Source organism: Paramisgurnus dabryanus, chromosome 14 (assembly GCF_030506205.2).
Source record: "Paramisgurnus dabryanus chromosome 14, PD_genome_1.1, whole genome shotgun sequence".
In the NCBI taxonomy this organism is placed as follows: Eukaryota; Metazoa; Chordata; class Actinopteri; order Cypriniformes; family Cobitidae; genus Paramisgurnus; species Paramisgurnus dabryanus.
Genome location: NC_133350.1, coordinates 12,275,068 through 12,291,550, shown reverse-complemented (window position 1 = coordinate 12,291,550; position 16,483 = coordinate 12,275,068). Strand labels below are relative to the sequence as shown.

At 43.9% G+C, this 16,483-nt stretch overlaps 1 long non-coding RNA gene across 1 annotated transcript in view; it reads right to left on the bottom strand.

Annotated features, from left to right (window-relative positions):
• LOC135740821 (uncharacterized) overlaps window positions 1–2,670 on the bottom strand; it is a 28,539-nt gene extending 25,869 nt beyond the window's left edge. Inside the window, exon 1 of the long non-coding RNA XR_010529260.1 lies at window positions 2,547–2,670. This is a non-coding gene — a long non-coding RNA (uncharacterized lncRNA). The remainder of the gene's footprint in view (window positions 1–2,546) is intronic.
• Between the last annotated feature and the right edge of the window lie 13,813 nt (window positions 2,671–16,483).

The following is a 16,483-nucleotide window of genomic DNA, read 5'->3' as shown; positions in this document are numbered from 1 at the left end:
AGGGTTATATGCTACCCAGTCTCACGAAATGTATATACCTATTAGGCCAATTCGACCAATGTCTCAGAAGTTAGCGGGAGTGAGAAAATAGCAGAAAATGTAAAAACACCTGCGGCTTTTAAAGCCGACGTGTGGAAGCACTTTGGCTTTAAAAAAAAGTTCAATAAAAAATTCTGCTCTATTTGTTTTTACATTTTTGATAAAAAGAAAAAGTATTGCAATGTATCGCAGCACGCAACATATTGTATCGTACCGTGATACATTGTATCATGACACACGTATCATGATATGTATCGTATCTTGAGGCCCTTACCAATACCCAGCCCTTGTACCTACACTGTAAAAAATTCCATAGAAATTGCAGCTGGGTTGCCGGTAACTTATCGTAGATTTAAATTTATATTTTTTACTGGCAACATTTTGTTCAAAGTTAAATGAACATTAAACATTTACAAGTCTTTGTCTTTACAGAGTAAAACTAAAAAAACAGCATCAAGCAAAACATTCTGGGAAACAAAATCTGAAGCAAAAAACAGAAAAAGGTTAATGATGATTTCTGGTTCCCAGAATGCTTTGCATGAGGCTGTTATTGTATAGTTTTATTCTGTAAAGATAAAGACTTGTTAATATTTAAAATTTATTTAACTTTGAACAAACTCTTGCCAGTAAATAACATAAATTTAAATCTACGGTAAATTACCGGCAACTCAGCTGCAATAACATTGTAATTTCTACAGAATTTTTTTACAGTGTAATCACGTAATTTTTTGATTCTTTATCGTGATACTGTCACGAATTTCTGTGAAATTGTCATGTATTGGTTACTCCTTTTTTCTATTTTCAAACCATTGTCGCTTCGGTTTAGGGTTAAATTTGGTGTTTGCTTAAGGATGTCACTTTAAGTATTGGTTTATCAAAATAATTTTCTGATTTTTAAACCATTGTCACCTGGCGTTAGGGTTATGATACGTACACACCAAACGCGGGGCATCGCTCTAGATTACTCACCGGATTTAACTTCGTGTCATGCGAATTTTTAGCTAGAGTTGAACATTTTCAACTTGGGCGAAGACGCGGTTGAGGCTAATAGCGCGTGTTTTGGCGGCAAACGCGCCACCCATATCACGTCATTTGCATCCACCCATGCGAGGACGCATCTGATCGCGTCTTTGCATTAACTTTGTTAGGGCTGCATAACGATTAATCGCGATTAATCGTTTGCAGAATAAAAGTTTTTGTTTACGTCATATATGCGTGTGTACTGTGTATAATAATTATGCATAAATAAATACACTTGCATGTAGGTATTTAAGGCGTATTTACATGTGTATATAAAATATCTATAAATATTTTTTTCTTAAAATTATACATGCATGTGTGTATATTTATTTATACATAATTATTATACACAGTACACCCACATATATGATGTAAACAAATACTTTTATTCTGAAAAACAATAAATCGCGATTAATCTTTATGCAGCCCTAAACTTTGTATGTAATCTACTTGCGCAAATCGTTGAACTCGCGTCTGGTGTGAACCCACAGTTAGAGTTGGTTTTGGGTAAGGGTGTCATTTTGCGTGAATCTAACCCTACACCGAAGCGACAATGGTAAGAAAATAGGACAAAACAGTTGAGTGACTAATACGTGACAATTACACATAAACAGAAATTTGTAATAGGATCATGAAAAACTCGGAAATTCATGACAGGATCACAAAAAAGAATAAAAAAATTACATGATCTATCTCCCAAGGGTTTTTCCCTCCTAGGACTTTTTTACTTCCCCGGCTAAAAAGTCTAGGTTTTTTTTCTCCTAGAGGAGGCAGCCTTCTTGGGCTTAACTTAGCACCCTCTTCTATATGTTATATTAGTAATACGCTCGCTTATAATGTTGATTCATAGCTGCAGCAAATTTAGCTGCTTGTGCTATTGTGTATTATGCTGTGCTATGCTGTCGATTTTCTGTGCTTTTCATTGCTTCTATTAATGTAAAGCTGCTTTAAAACAATTACCAATTTTGAAAAGCGCTACATTAATAAAATTGAATTGAATTAAATTAATTTGGTGTGACTGGGCTGTTATATGCAAGGTACTGTAAAAAGTGAAAGCTGCTCTACTTAAAAAACTTACTTCGTTTAGTAAGTGAAGTTTGTTCAACTTAAATTTTTGCAATTTATGTTTTAAGGTTTTTTTTGATCCAACATTTACTTTTTACAGCGTGTAGCCAATTCTCAACCATAAACATCTTATTGCATATATTGTACATATCACCAGTGGATCAGTTTCTAGTCTGGTTTAGTTTGGTTTTAACTCTTACACGTCTTGAACAATACCATATTAGTATGTTGCACTTGGTAAGTCGATTGCATCACCACCGAGTCACACCTCTATTGTCTACATTGTGTTGCGACTATTGGTCGAACTCCTTATAAGGTTACATTTCAAGTGACACATTTCCAAAAGATGACAAGGGTAAAACACTGCTTTTATGTACAGCCAGTGAATGATGGACATTGGTGCACTTGACACGAAGACTCACCTTAAGTTTCGAAGTGGTTTGCATTAGTAGACTGTCCCCATTGGTTCTCTCATCACCTGATGAATTCCAGCAAGCATTTCTGCATTTTAAAGACGTCCAATAGCCGTCCAAACACAGCCCAGACGTCTAGGCAAAAATTTTGGGCTAAGCAAAGATTAAATGAAATAAATAAGTAAATGAAAGCAAACACCTTGTTACCACTGTTGACTTTGCTTACATGATGGAATATCAAACATCTCACAAGTTATTTTGGCATGTAACCAAATCCAAGTTTATTTTGGCTAGAAGTGGGTTATTCAAAGCCGAGTCTAATCTAGATGGTGAAATGACAGCTATTGCTTTCTGGAATCGCAACTTACGTAATTATGCTTTTTTAGGCTTACATGTCTCTGTTTTTCTGCAAAATCTCCCTTACGTCATTAATAATTCATCACTGTCTATTATTGCGATTTACTATACCGCTGGAAACGCACCCCTAAACAAAACATAACAAACAAAACAATAAGTGATTCATTGCTGTTCATGTCAGTCAGACGGCTCTTCCTGTGTAAGTAGGCGCTTGTTTGCTGCAGTCAAATGTCTTCTGCTTAACCAACGCCGGTCTTTTCCCTCCAGGCAGCACATCTGAAATCTTTATTAGCAGTACATGTATGCATGTATGTATGGAGAAGTTGTCTCTTTGTTATTCATCTGCGTGTCCCTAAAGCCCTCTGGAACAGGAAACTAGGAGAGCAGAAGTGACTCCCTCATCTGTCAGCTCTCAAATTTCTCAAAATGATTGCTCTATTAATGAAGTCATGACCTTGGCTTTTGTAAACCACTGCAGGAAAAAGAGAAAACCTGGAATATTCGTCACCCTCATGCCAGGATGCTGAAGTTTAACCCTTTCGATGCCAACTACAGTATGTTCTAGTACAGGGTGATGCCAAGTATGATGCATCTTTTATGACGGACCCCTTAGCTAAAATATATCAAGATACATATTTTTTATGTATAACAAATATAATTGGCTACACTTAAATTCAACTTATAAATAAATATTGTTTTATAGCAGCTTTACAAGGATTGCTGCCTTACAAACCCCAGTAAGTGAGATAAAGGGGACTGAAGTAAGGAAAACACACTAGGAGGATACAAAGCAAATGCAGTATAATCTATTTTGAATGTATATGGTAAGAAATAAGAGAGAAACCTAATTTTAAAACTAAATAAACTAAAAAAAAAAAACTCAAAGGGGACATTTCACAAGACTTTTTAAGATGTTAAATAAATCTTTGGTGTCCTCAGAGTACATATGTAAAGTTTAAGCTCAAAATATACAGATAATTTATTATTACATGTTAAAATTGACACTTTGTAGGTGTGGACAAAAATGTGCGATTTTTGGGTGTGTCCATTAAAATGCAAATGAGATGATGAAATGTAAACATTGATCGCCATAATGGTAGTGTGTTGAAATTGAAACTCAATTATGCTGTCAATTATTCTCTCTCTCTCTCTCTCTCTCTCTCTCTCTCTCTCTCTCTCTCTCTCTCTCTCTCTCTCTCTCTCTTTCTTTGTCTTTGCACTAAATGGCAGTGCCGTGGTTGGATAGTACAGAGTAAGGGTGGTATTATCATAAGATCCCCTTCTGACATCACAAGGGGAGCCAAATTTCAATGACCTATTTTATACATGCTTGCAGAGAATGGTTTACCAAAACTAAGTTAATGGGTTGATCTTTTTCACATTTTTTAGGTTGATAGAAGCACAGGGGACCCAATTATAGCACTTAAATATGGAAAGTCAGATTTTAATTATATGTTCCCTTTCAAATTTACTTTTATGTCTTTTTCTCTAAAATTTTCTGGGGTCCCCCAACCCCCTGGACCCCAATTTAAAAAAAGACCGGTTCAGGTTGTAAACAGGCATTTTTTGGTCAGTGGGAGAGTACCTGACGTAAACCCACGCTGACACAGGGAGAACATGTAAACTTCATACAGAAAGGCCACCTGATCTAGGGCTCAAACCGGGGACCTTCTTGCTGTGAGGCAACAGTGCTACCCACTAAGCCACTGTGTCACCTCTCATATCGAGTAATTATACCAAGCAAAAACACCTGTTTAATTTATCTCTATATCATATTATGATACGTAATTTTTTATTGTTTCCTATATCAAGTTTCTGTGCTTCTTTGTAACAATGCACATTGTGAAAAGTACAGTGTCTGTATGGTGATTCTCACGAAATCCAGATTTAGAAGGTGTCCAGCATCAGAATTTTTAAAAAGTTTTTTTTGCACATATAAGATTAAGGTCTGAACTTACTATAACCATTATTTTTACATGATTTAAAAAATATTTCCTATAGAATTATTTACATTTTTTAGATTATCATTATCAAAAATGATCATTACCGCAACATGATATTACATTAAATATATGCATTTACAAACTCATGTTTAGGTAATGAGAACGTCTCGGTTACGTATGTAACCCTCGTTCCCTGAAGGAAGGGAACGGAGACGTCACGTCGTGACCGACGAATTGGGAACCGCTCCGCGGGTGACCTATCTACTTCGAGAAACTATAAAAACGCCAATGAACTTGGCATGCAGGTATTTGCATAATGCCGGCGCCGCCCCGCCAGGTGCGTATATAAGCCGCAGGTGCACAATACCAAATTAGCTATATTATTGCTGAGAAGCCGAGCAGCAGTGCCCGGCCTGAAAACAGCAATGGAACAGCAAACTGTGGCGACGGGACGTGACGTCTCCGTTCCCTTCCTTCAGGGAACGAGGGTTACATACGTAACCGAGACGTTCCCTTTCAGTCGGTCACTACGACGTCACGTCGTGACCGACGAATTGGGAATCCCTACCAAAACGCCACTGCAGCTGAACCCTTCCAGTGTCTGTAAAAGCCCTCCGCCCTCCACGTAAGGGGCGGAACCTAAGGCGAAATGCAGAAGGCCGGTCACTACCTGTTCCTCAACCCACGATAGTGAAGCAGCGAACTGGGGAAGCGTCTAAACTGAGCGGAGCTAGAACACTGCGGAAGCCATCCCCTAAGAAGGTTGAATGGATGACATAAAAATATGAAACAACCGATAGGTTGCTCATAAAAGTCTCTGAACAAAACATAGTATGCAGAGAGATGCAGAGCAGGCTCTGCTAAGGAAAACGTGGAGGATTAGAACCCCACGGAGTATACACACAAATGAACCCCACGTAGGGGACAAATGTGGACGCCTAGCCTACACAGGTTTACAGAGAATACATCAGTGATAGGTTGACAGCGGCTGCTCCGCAACACCAGCTATCAGGGCGGTGGAGGAGAGGCAAAAACAGTTTTTTAGACGTTTTTGCCCCGATGGCCTTCCATATTGGTGCAGATGTGCAGCACCAAAATAGAGGCTCCAAGCCGACACACGAGCCGACCCTCGGCATTCTTAACTAGTTAGTAGAAAGAACCCGAGTGGAAACCGGTTCGACACGAACACTATAGAATCTTGTGAACGTATTAGGTGTCGCCCAGCCTGCAGCTCTACAAATATCTGTTAGCGAGGAACCGCGAGCCAGTGCCCAAGATGATGCCACACTGCGTGTAGAGTGAGCACGTAAATTAAATGGACAAGGCACATTCTGCTTTTGATATGCAAGGGCTATAGTATCCACAATCCAATGGGACATCCTCTGCTTGGTGACAGCTTTTCCTTTCTGCTGACCACCGTAACAAACAAAGAGCTGATCTGAGGTCCTAAAACTTTGCGTCCTGTCTATATACACACGTAGTGCACGAACAGGGCATAACAAAGCCATGGCTGGGTCTGCCTCCTCCAAAGGCAGCGCTTGGAGGTTCACCACTTGATCTCTGAAAGGAGTGGTGGGAACTTTGGGCACAAAGCCGGGCCGGGGTCTCAGTGTTACGCTGGATGCAGCCGGCCCGAACTGAAGGCACGAATCGTCGACCGAAAATGCATGAATATCCCCTATCCTCTTAACAGAAGCCAAAGCAAGGAGAGTTAATGTTTTCATAGTAAGAAATTTAACACTCACACTATGCAGAGGCTCAAATGGGGCTTCCTGGAGTGATTTCAGCACCAAGGACAGGTCCCAAGGAGGAATAGAGGGAGGACGCGAAGGATTCAGTCTTCGAGCGCCTCTGAGAAATCTAATGACCAGGTCGTGCTGACCCACTGTTCTACCGTTTACGGGTGAATGGTGAGCTGATATCGCAGCGATATCGACTTTAATAGTGGATGGTGACAGCCTATTCTCCAAACGGCGCTGGAGATATAAAAGCACAACACTAATCGGGCATTCTCGGGGGTTTTCACTTTGGGAAGAACACCAGTCGACAAACAGGTTCCATTTAAGCGCGTAAGCCTGTCTCGTAGACGGCGCTCGCGCTGCAGCAATAGTGTTAGATACCTCTTGCGGTAAATCACTCAAATCCTCCGTGCCCCGTCCAGAGACCACACATGGAGGTTCCACAGATCGGGGCGCGGGTGCCATAATGTGCCCTCTTGTTGAGAAAGAAGGTCCTTCCTCAGGGGAATCTTCCAAGGAGGGGCTGTCGCGAGGAGAGAGAGTTCTGGAAACCAACTCCTGGTTGTCCAATACGGTGCCACCAACAGCACGCTCTCCTCGTCCTCCCGGATTTTGCATAGGGTTTGCGCAATGAGGCTCACCGGAGGGAACGCGTATTTGCGCATGTTTCGCGGCCAGCTGTGTGCCAATGCATCCACGCCGAGCGAGTCGTCGGCTAGTGAATAGAACAGGCGACAATGGGTCGTCTCTGGGGAAGCAAACAGATCTATCTGCGCTTTGCCGAAACGTCTCCAAATCTGCTGAACCGCAATGGGGTGGAGTCGCCATTCGCCGGGACGCGCAGCCCGAGAGAGCGCATCCGCCTCTACATTGAGCGTGCCCGGGATGTAAATGGCACGAAGAGACCTCAAATTCTTCTGACTCCAAGTGAGGAGATGACGGGCGAGATGCGACAGGTGACGCGAGCGTAAACCGCCTTGACGATTGATGTACGCCACGGTCGCAGTGTTGTCTGTGCGAACTAATACATCTTTGCCCTGTAACTCGTTGCTGAAACGGACGAGCGCAAGATATACAGCCCACATTTCTCGGCAATTTATGTGCCAATGCAGCTGGGGTGCCGTCCAGACCCCCGAAGCCGCAAGCCCATCGTACGTGGCCCCCCACCCCGTGTCCGAAGCATCTGTGCATACTATTGCATGCCTGGAGACCTGTCTCAGAGGCACACCGGCTCGGAGAAACGCACGGTCTGACCACGGAGTGAAAGTGCGACGACACGCAGGTGTAATGATAACACGGTGAATGCCGCGCAGCCACGCTCTCCTCGGGACTCGATCGTGAAGCCAATGCTGAAGCGGTCGCATATGGAGCAGTCCGAGCGGAGTTACAGCTGCGGCTGCTGCCATATGCCCCAAAAGCTTCTGAAATTGTTTCAGCGGGACCGCGCTCTTGCTCTTGAATGTATTCAGGCAAGTCAGAATCGACTGTACACGCGCTTCTGTTAGACGAGCTGTCAAATCGATCGAGTCCAGTTCCATACCGAGAAAAGAGATTCTCTGCACGGGGCAAAGCTTGCTCTTTTCCCAGTTGACCCGAAGACCCAAACGAGCGAGGTGTTTTAAAGTTAAATCTCTGTGATCGCACAGCGTCTGACGTGTTTGAGCTATTATTAGCCAATCGTCCAGATACGCGAGAATGCGCACACCTCTCTCTCTCAGGGGTTTTAAAGCCCCCTCCACTACTTTGGTGAATACACGGGGCGACAGAGAGAGCCCGAATGGGAGGACTTTGTACTGGTATGCTCGCCCCTCGAACGCAAAGCGGAGAAACGGCCTGTGCCGGGGGAGAATCGATACATGAAAGTACGCGTCCTTCAGGTCGATAGATGCGAACCAATCGTTCGGACGAATGCATGGAAATATGCGTTTGGGCGTCAGCATTTTGAACGGCATTCTGTGAAGTGCACGGTTCAGCGAACGCAGGTCCAGGATCGGTCGCAAGCCGCCGCTTTTCTTGGGTACAATAAAGTAAGGGCTGTAAAACCCCGACCTCATCTCGGCTGGAGGGACCGGCTGGATCGCGTCTTTCGCCAATAAGACAGCGATCTCCGCACGGAGGATCGTGCGCATCGGCAGCTCTCACCGTAGTGAAACGAACGCCGGAGAATTTGGGGGGACGCCGGGCAAATTGGATCGCATAGCCGAGACGAATCGTGCGTAAAAGCCAACGCGACGGGCTGGGAAGCTGTTTCCACGCCCCCAGACACCGTGCGAGGGGGACTAAAGGCACGATCGGTGTGTGCGTAACGGCCGCACCGACAGCAGTGTTGTGTGTGATAACACTCACCTGAGTCCGTTGCTGGGTGGTTGAGTAAGGGAGGCTCTGCTGAAGACACCTCTCGCCACTCGATGCACCCTCTGGCGAAGGAGGAGGGAGACGATGGGTTATGAGCCCGTAGCTGTCTCCTACCGCCTGAGAAGTTGGAGAGCGCGGAGGGGTTATGAGCCCGAGCGCCGCTCTCGTTCTCCTCTGATGAGTCGGAGAACGAGGGGGGGTTATGAGCCCGCTCGTATCTCCGGCGCTCATCTGAAGACCTAGAGATGGAAGTGGAATTCGCTCTTTTTGTGAATTTGTGGGTGCCGACTGAAAAGTCGGCGGAACAGAAAAATGAAACAAAAGATTCCCCAACCGGCCCTCCTCCGGTGGGGGGAGTGGTGCCTTCACCATCTCCCGAAGAGCGATCCCCTCCATCTCTAGGTCGCCCGTCTCAGGGCCGCTTCGATCTCCTCTTTCCACCCTTCGGAGCGGGCTGAGCGGGCGGGGCGGGCTGCTGACGACCGGTTCCTCGCTTCTTAGAAGAGCCCCGGGGAGGAACGGAGGCGGCCGCCGCAGGACGCCCTCGGCGAGGAGCAGGCTGAGGCGCCGACGTGGATGGGGCAGGCGCAGGACGCTTCCGACGTGGCATGATTTGAGCTATGGCCTCAGTCTGCTTCTTGGCCGCGGAGAATTGCTGCGCAAACTCCTCGACCGTCTCGCCGAACAGGCCGGTCTGGGAAACCGGAGCATTCAGGAGCCGGGTTTTATCAGCATCCTTCATGTCCGCCAGACACAGCCAGAGATGGCGTTCCTGGACTACCAGGGTAGACATCGCACGCCCGACGGCGCGTGCGGTGACCTTGGTCGCACGAAGCGCCAGATCAGTGGCCGCACGCAGTTCAGAGAACTCCGCCGAGTCGTGACCTCCCGCGTGCAGGTCCCTCAGAGCCTTAGCCTGATGAACCTGCAGCAATGCCATGGCATGCAGGGCAGAGGCTGCCTCCCCACAAGCTTTGTAAGCAGCACCGGTCAGCGCCGAAGACTGCTTACAAGCCCGTGAGGGGAGAGTAGGCTGGTCCCGCCAGGAGGAAGCGACACCGGCCGGACACAACTGCATCGCGACCGGCCGCTCCACTGACGGGATACCAGTATACCCCCTGGCATCTCCACCCTCGAGAGAGGTGAGGGGTGAAGGCTGAAACGGCCGGTTCCGGGCGGAAAACGGGGTTTTCCACGACCGCGTCAGCTCTTCATGTACCTCGGGGAAGAAGGGCACCGGGGGCGAGGACTGAGAAGCCCTGGCACCCCCGAAGTACCAATCATCGAGGCGGGATGGTTCAGGTGGGGGAGGTTCAGTCCACTCCAAGCCGACCGCCGCCGCCGCCCGAGCGAGCATGGCTGCCATCTCGGGGTCGAACGCAGGACCCGCAACCCGACCCGAAGGCGGGAGCGGATCTGGATCGACGTCCGAGGCTGACAACCCCCCCTCCGACGTTACGGTGGACATCGCGTCCGGTGGAGGCTCGACAGAGCGCGAGGACACCGTAGAACACGGGCCGCTCGTCTCCATCGGGACCTCCGCTGGCAACGGATCAGGGCGCTGGGAGCTGCTGGACGAACCAGCAGACCGACCCAGCACCGTTATACGGAGGTCATCCTTCGCAAGTTTGGTAGCTGCGCCCTTAGCAGCACCAGACTTGGAAGGCGGGTGCCGTTCCCGGAGAAACGACACCCGTCTCCGCAAATCCGCCATAGTCATGCCCTCACAAGTGGAGCATGAACTATCACGCAACGCTGCCTCTGCGTGCTGGAGCCCCAGACACGAAACACAGCGCTCGTGGCCATCCCGGGGAGCGATGAACACACCGCATCCAGAAACGGAACACGGGCGGAATGCCATCTTTAAAAAGACGCACCCGACCGTGACACGAATGAGTGACTGTCTTTAAAAAGACACAAAGCTCAAACGTGCTGCTCTTTTAGGGAAATCACTCTTTTTGTGCGAGCTGGTGAAACACACAGGGAGAGGCAAACGCACTCACTCAACTCAAGTCCTAAAAGAGACAGAGAGAGAGAGAGAGAGAAAGGGTGGAGAAAACACTGCGAGCCTCCGCTGAGGTGTCTTTGCCCAACCAACTTCAGCAAGCTGAGATCTTTTTCCTCCAAGAACAGGGATCTACGAAGATCAGTATACGCTTCTCGAGAGCAGATGTCTGCCGGCTTCGAAGCAAAAAGCTAATTTGGTATTGTGCACCTGCGGCTTATATACGCACCTGGCGGGGCGGCGCCGGCATTATGCAAATACCTGCATGCCAAGTTCATTGGCGTTTTTATAGTTTCTCGAAGTAGATAGGTCACCCGCGGAGCGGTTCCCAATTCGTCGGTCACGACGTGACGTCGTAGTGACCGACTGAAAGGGAACTAAAAAGTTGTCTAGGTACTATGACAAACTAAATTTCAACTTTTATCTGGAGAGAAAAAATAAGAACTGCTTACCTGGTAGGCATCTTGAGTGTCACAGTCAATTATGTCCCTTACAACATTTTTTTTTTAAATGTTAGTTCCTTGAGGGCTTAAACAATGATTGAAAATTGTAGAAATTTTTTCTTGGACACATTTATATTCCTTATTATTGTCTCTACATTTACCAATGATCACCAAATACCACATGTTTCTTTACTGTAAATGTTTAAAGTTTAACATGCCCCGAAGCTTTTTATTTTTTAGATTTTTTAATTATAAATATTTCCTTGTCAAAGAACCCAAATCCAGTCATGGACACATTGCGGTAATAAAAATTTCCCCCTTAAATTTGAAAAAAAACCAACGAAAATTGGTTTATATGATGTCATTTGAAATCATGTGCAAAATTGTACATGAAGAGATGTTTGTAACTGTATGCTTCTTATTTTGATACTCTTACTTTGCATTTACTTTTCTTATCAAAATGTTTCATGACACCTCATAAATCTAATTTTGCGAGAATCACCCTGTATGTAGCACCATAGTCCTGGAGAAATGTTGTTTCACTTCACTACAGTATGTATTGTACTGTTATGGTTGTAAGGACAGTAAAGATTATTGTCTTGAATTGAATTGAACATTGTCCAAAGATGGTCAATCTCTGCGACAGCTCTCTGATGCATGAAATATACATCAGTGTCCAAAATCGCTCACTCATTTTGGTTCAGTTTTTCACCATATAGTGGACTGAAATGTCAGGGAATATTGAAGGAGTGAACGGTTTCAAACAAAGCAATGGATAAGTATTATGCATGTACTGTACATATGTGGCGAGGTGAGAAATTGAGAAAGAAAAATAAATGCACTTTTAAGCCCCTTCTTATGATGGTTTTACCTCACACAAAGAAGTTTTCCAAACGCACCTTCACACTGATGATCACAGCTTCAGCTCTTTACTATTGACCCTGAGTCACTTTAACACATTATCACAAATAAATAAACAAACCCACGCTGCATGCCCCCGGCTAGAAATGCGCGTGTCTTAACAAAGATCATTTCCTTGAAACCACCCTATTACTTGCAAGTGAAAAGGATTTATATTTGTCGTGAGTGGACAAAAAGCTTGCGTTAGACTTTTGTAATCATCCCTGCTGATGTAATATGGAAACGTTTACATTTTCATGAGCAATGGCATGCAAACGCATGTGCCGTGTTTCAAAAGAGTTTGCGTGTTGTGCAAGAGCATGATTTACAATGTAATGTATCACCGATATTGGCTAAATAATTATAAATCAGCGCAGCTGGTCAGGGTTCTTATCGTTATAAAGCCAAAACTATAATGACTGAACGTTTGTTACAGATATAGACGGTGTAAACCATCCCACATGTTAGAGCAGAGCTTTTTCAACACCTTTAGTTTACATATTCATTCGTACATAATCACACAGATATTTGCTCTCGTTTAAATAAAACAAAGTTTGCAGCTTCTTTTATAGTTTTTTACTCACCGACACTATGCATATGCTGAGTCTTGCAGTACTTGGTATTAAGGGGCGGTCACACTACACACCTGCTGCAGACGCGTCTAAAGGGTTTATGATAAAAGAGACACTCATGTGTAATCAGAGTTTACTTGCGTGTATTTTGTGAACGTGAGCGTCTCTTTTATCACAAAAGGTTTTGACACGTGTACAGCAGGCACTTATTTTGACAAAACACGTGATGCACATGGTTCACATGACACTCCGAACACATATTTTGAATTTGCGCCCCTTGGATGAGCAGTCACTGGTAACACCGCTGGTGTGCATTATTTTAAATGATATCACAGGGCTGTTGAATGCTTTATTCTGATTGGTTGAGAAATGTTACACAGCTATGCATTATTTTCCGATAAGTAGCAATATCTTAGTAATGTCTGTGGCAACCATGGTATAAGTGGAATAATTGACGGTCCGGTCCTTTGAATTATTTGAAAATAATGCCAAACAATGCATTATAAGTAAGGAATAATTGACAAAGGGCCATTGAATTATAAGAAAATAATGCACACCCAAGGTGCAATGCAGCACGGCGCTAAACGGAGTGCCTTTACACTGTGGGTGTGCATTATTTTCAAATAATTCAAAGGACCGGAGTCAATTATTCATTTTATACCACGGTTACCACAAACATTGCTCTGGTGCCTATTTTTAAGAAATTTGACAAGTTAGGTGTGCGGCTATCAGAAATTAATGCATACCCACAAAACATTTCTCAGCCAATCAGAATACAGCATTCAACAGACCCGTGGTATAATGCAAAATAATGCTGCTTCGCATTACCACCTTGGGTGTGCATTATTTTCAAAAAATTCAACGGCCCGTCGTCAATAATTCCTTACATAATTTAAAAGACAGAAGTAAATTAATCTGCTTATACCACGGTTACACACAGACATTGCTAAGACATTGCTCTGGTGGTTATTTTAAGACATTTGACAGGTCATATGTGTGCTTTTTTTAAATAATGCATAACTGTGGAACATTTCTCAACCAATCAGAATAAAGCATTCAACAGCCCAGTGATATAATGGCTGAAGAAACAAACACTACATATGAAATTGTTTACTTCCATGCCATATAATAGGCGAAAAACAACATGCAAGGCGAGTAGTATGTCCAAATTCACAGTATTGGAAAAACAGTAGGCGAAAAGTACCTGGGAGAGTCACCCAAAGAAGAAGAAGAGGCATTTATTCCCAAAATATCGCAAAGTGGCGACGTGGCTTTATTCAATTGTAAATGCATAAAGACGACAGTTGCTCCTTGTGGTTAAATTGCACTTGTTTAACATCATCCAAGTTATGACAATGTATGTCACGTGATGTTTTAATATGCCGGATGCAGTATGTCCGAATTTTATTCACACTACTCACATTTATACTCCTAATCTAATCTCAATCTACTTGAGTACGTACTGTACTGTCACACTATGTGATTTCGGATACTGGGAAAGCCATATACACCTTGTTGAATGTCATTAAGGTGAGTAAATAATGGGGTAATTTTTATTGATCTGTAAAGTTTTCCTTCAAGTAAATATGAGTGGTGCTTGACCCGTGTCTAACCAATTTTCAAGATGCTGGGATGTTTGAAGATTTTCCAATGCTATCATTGTGGTTGCTATGGGTCCTGTGTGGTTAATCTGAGGTTTAGGCGATTGCTATGTAATTGCCCTCCTTTAGTGTAACTGAAGCAAAAGTAATCTTGCTGCTTGCCTTAGCAAAAACACTCCTGATGGCTAGAATTGCAAGCGAGTCACTGACCTGGCAATGTTTATCTTTTGCAAAACATTTAGCACACTAAAAACAAGCTTGCATGCTTTTATTGTCATTTCACATGAGGAGCTGCAGTCGTTGGCTTTTCTCCTTATCACCAGGCTGAACTTTGATCTCGTTGGGAATGTGAGATTAGTGAGATTACATCAACAGGTGCAGGTCCGTAACCCGGTAACCTTCGGGAATGATGATTCACATCTTTCCCTTCTTACTGGCATATCATTTTCCCAATTAACATACATGTCTCAGAACAGGGAACATTTGAATCCGTGCTCAAGAAATCAGCAGATGTAAATCTATAAATATGGGGATGGTTTGAATGATGTACATGTCAGATGTTTCTCCTAAAATTGCTTACACAAAAGAATTAAACAAATGACAAAATTGTTAACATACTCCAATTGTGTCAACAACATGCTCATTTATTTCTCATTTGTAACTTGTGATTTAAAGATTTCTCCTTGACCTCAAGAAGAGATACACAAAAGTATCGGAGACTCTGGACGGTGTCCATTTCTTCTCCATTCATCTCAATGCTCTCTGCAAGAAACTATTGACATATTATGAGCTCTTATCTGTGATTTTTCCCACATTTCCTTCCAGCTTCCAAACTCACTTTAAATAAAGAACAGGCTTATTTTATTGTGATGTTATTCTTTAAAATTTCCAGGTTAAGTGACCCTTTAAAGGTGCACATCTGACTGACTTTATAAGGCATTTCCTATGTATGCGATGACATCATACCAACAGTGTTGAATCTCTGTGTGTGTTCATGTGTATTCATGTGTGTGTGTGTGTGTAAGAGAGGCGGGAATTGGGAGGGATCTGCCAATAGAGGAAAGTTCATGGCCGTGTTTCTATCAACACAAAGCAATCTGAGCTCAGATCAGTTTAGTTCTGTCTGATTGCAAAGTTAGTTGCACAAAAAAGCAAAGTTAGAGACGGAAACTCGACCCTTATTGGAGTAACAATGCATGCTGCGAATACGTAATTTGTCGTGCAAACACAAAAGCGGCTGAACTGATGTATAAACAAATGCAAAATGTGTTGGATTTTTGTCAATGCACACATTTACACCAAACCACCCTACACACTTCTAGTCAGAACTCACAAATTTATCAAGTGCACGCAGCTTATAAGTTCATGCATGCAGGTTTACCTTTCTCCGAGATCAACAGTTCATGTGTTTTCGTGCTGGCCACAACTGGCCCGCTGGAATGAGTGGAATGTTTTTGAAATCATTAAAGGGGATTGAAGCGCGTGGGCTCATCCACGGCCAGATATCAGGTGATAAGCCCGTCGGGTACGGGGGGCCACGGCCAAACGTATATTCGCAACACTGTTACACAGGCACATTTTGTTCCCGTTGCATTCCTGCTCTGTTTGTTTAGCACTTTGAGTTTTTTTTTTTTTTTGTGGGGCATTGTGCTTGACCTTATACAGGGCTTCACCCATGGTAAGTTACAATCGTATTGTGACACGGAGTGTGCTGCTGCATTTATGTAACATTTCGTATCTAAGTCTTTTATATAGCGGTTTGTTGGTTCATTCAAACGACACAATGCAGCTGGTTGGACAAAAGGTCTAACAATTGAACGATTGAGCGCAATGTTCTGCTTTTTGTTTGGGGAGCATAGCTGTACACAACACAATGTGCACACACTGGTTTATTGTTGATTCAAATTTAACATTTTAAATATAGCTGACTTTAAATATAGACCAATACAATGATTTTCATGGCTACCACCGTGCCAGACGTGTTTGCTAGTTTTGCTCCTTTTACATAAAACAGTGTGGCATAAACTATGT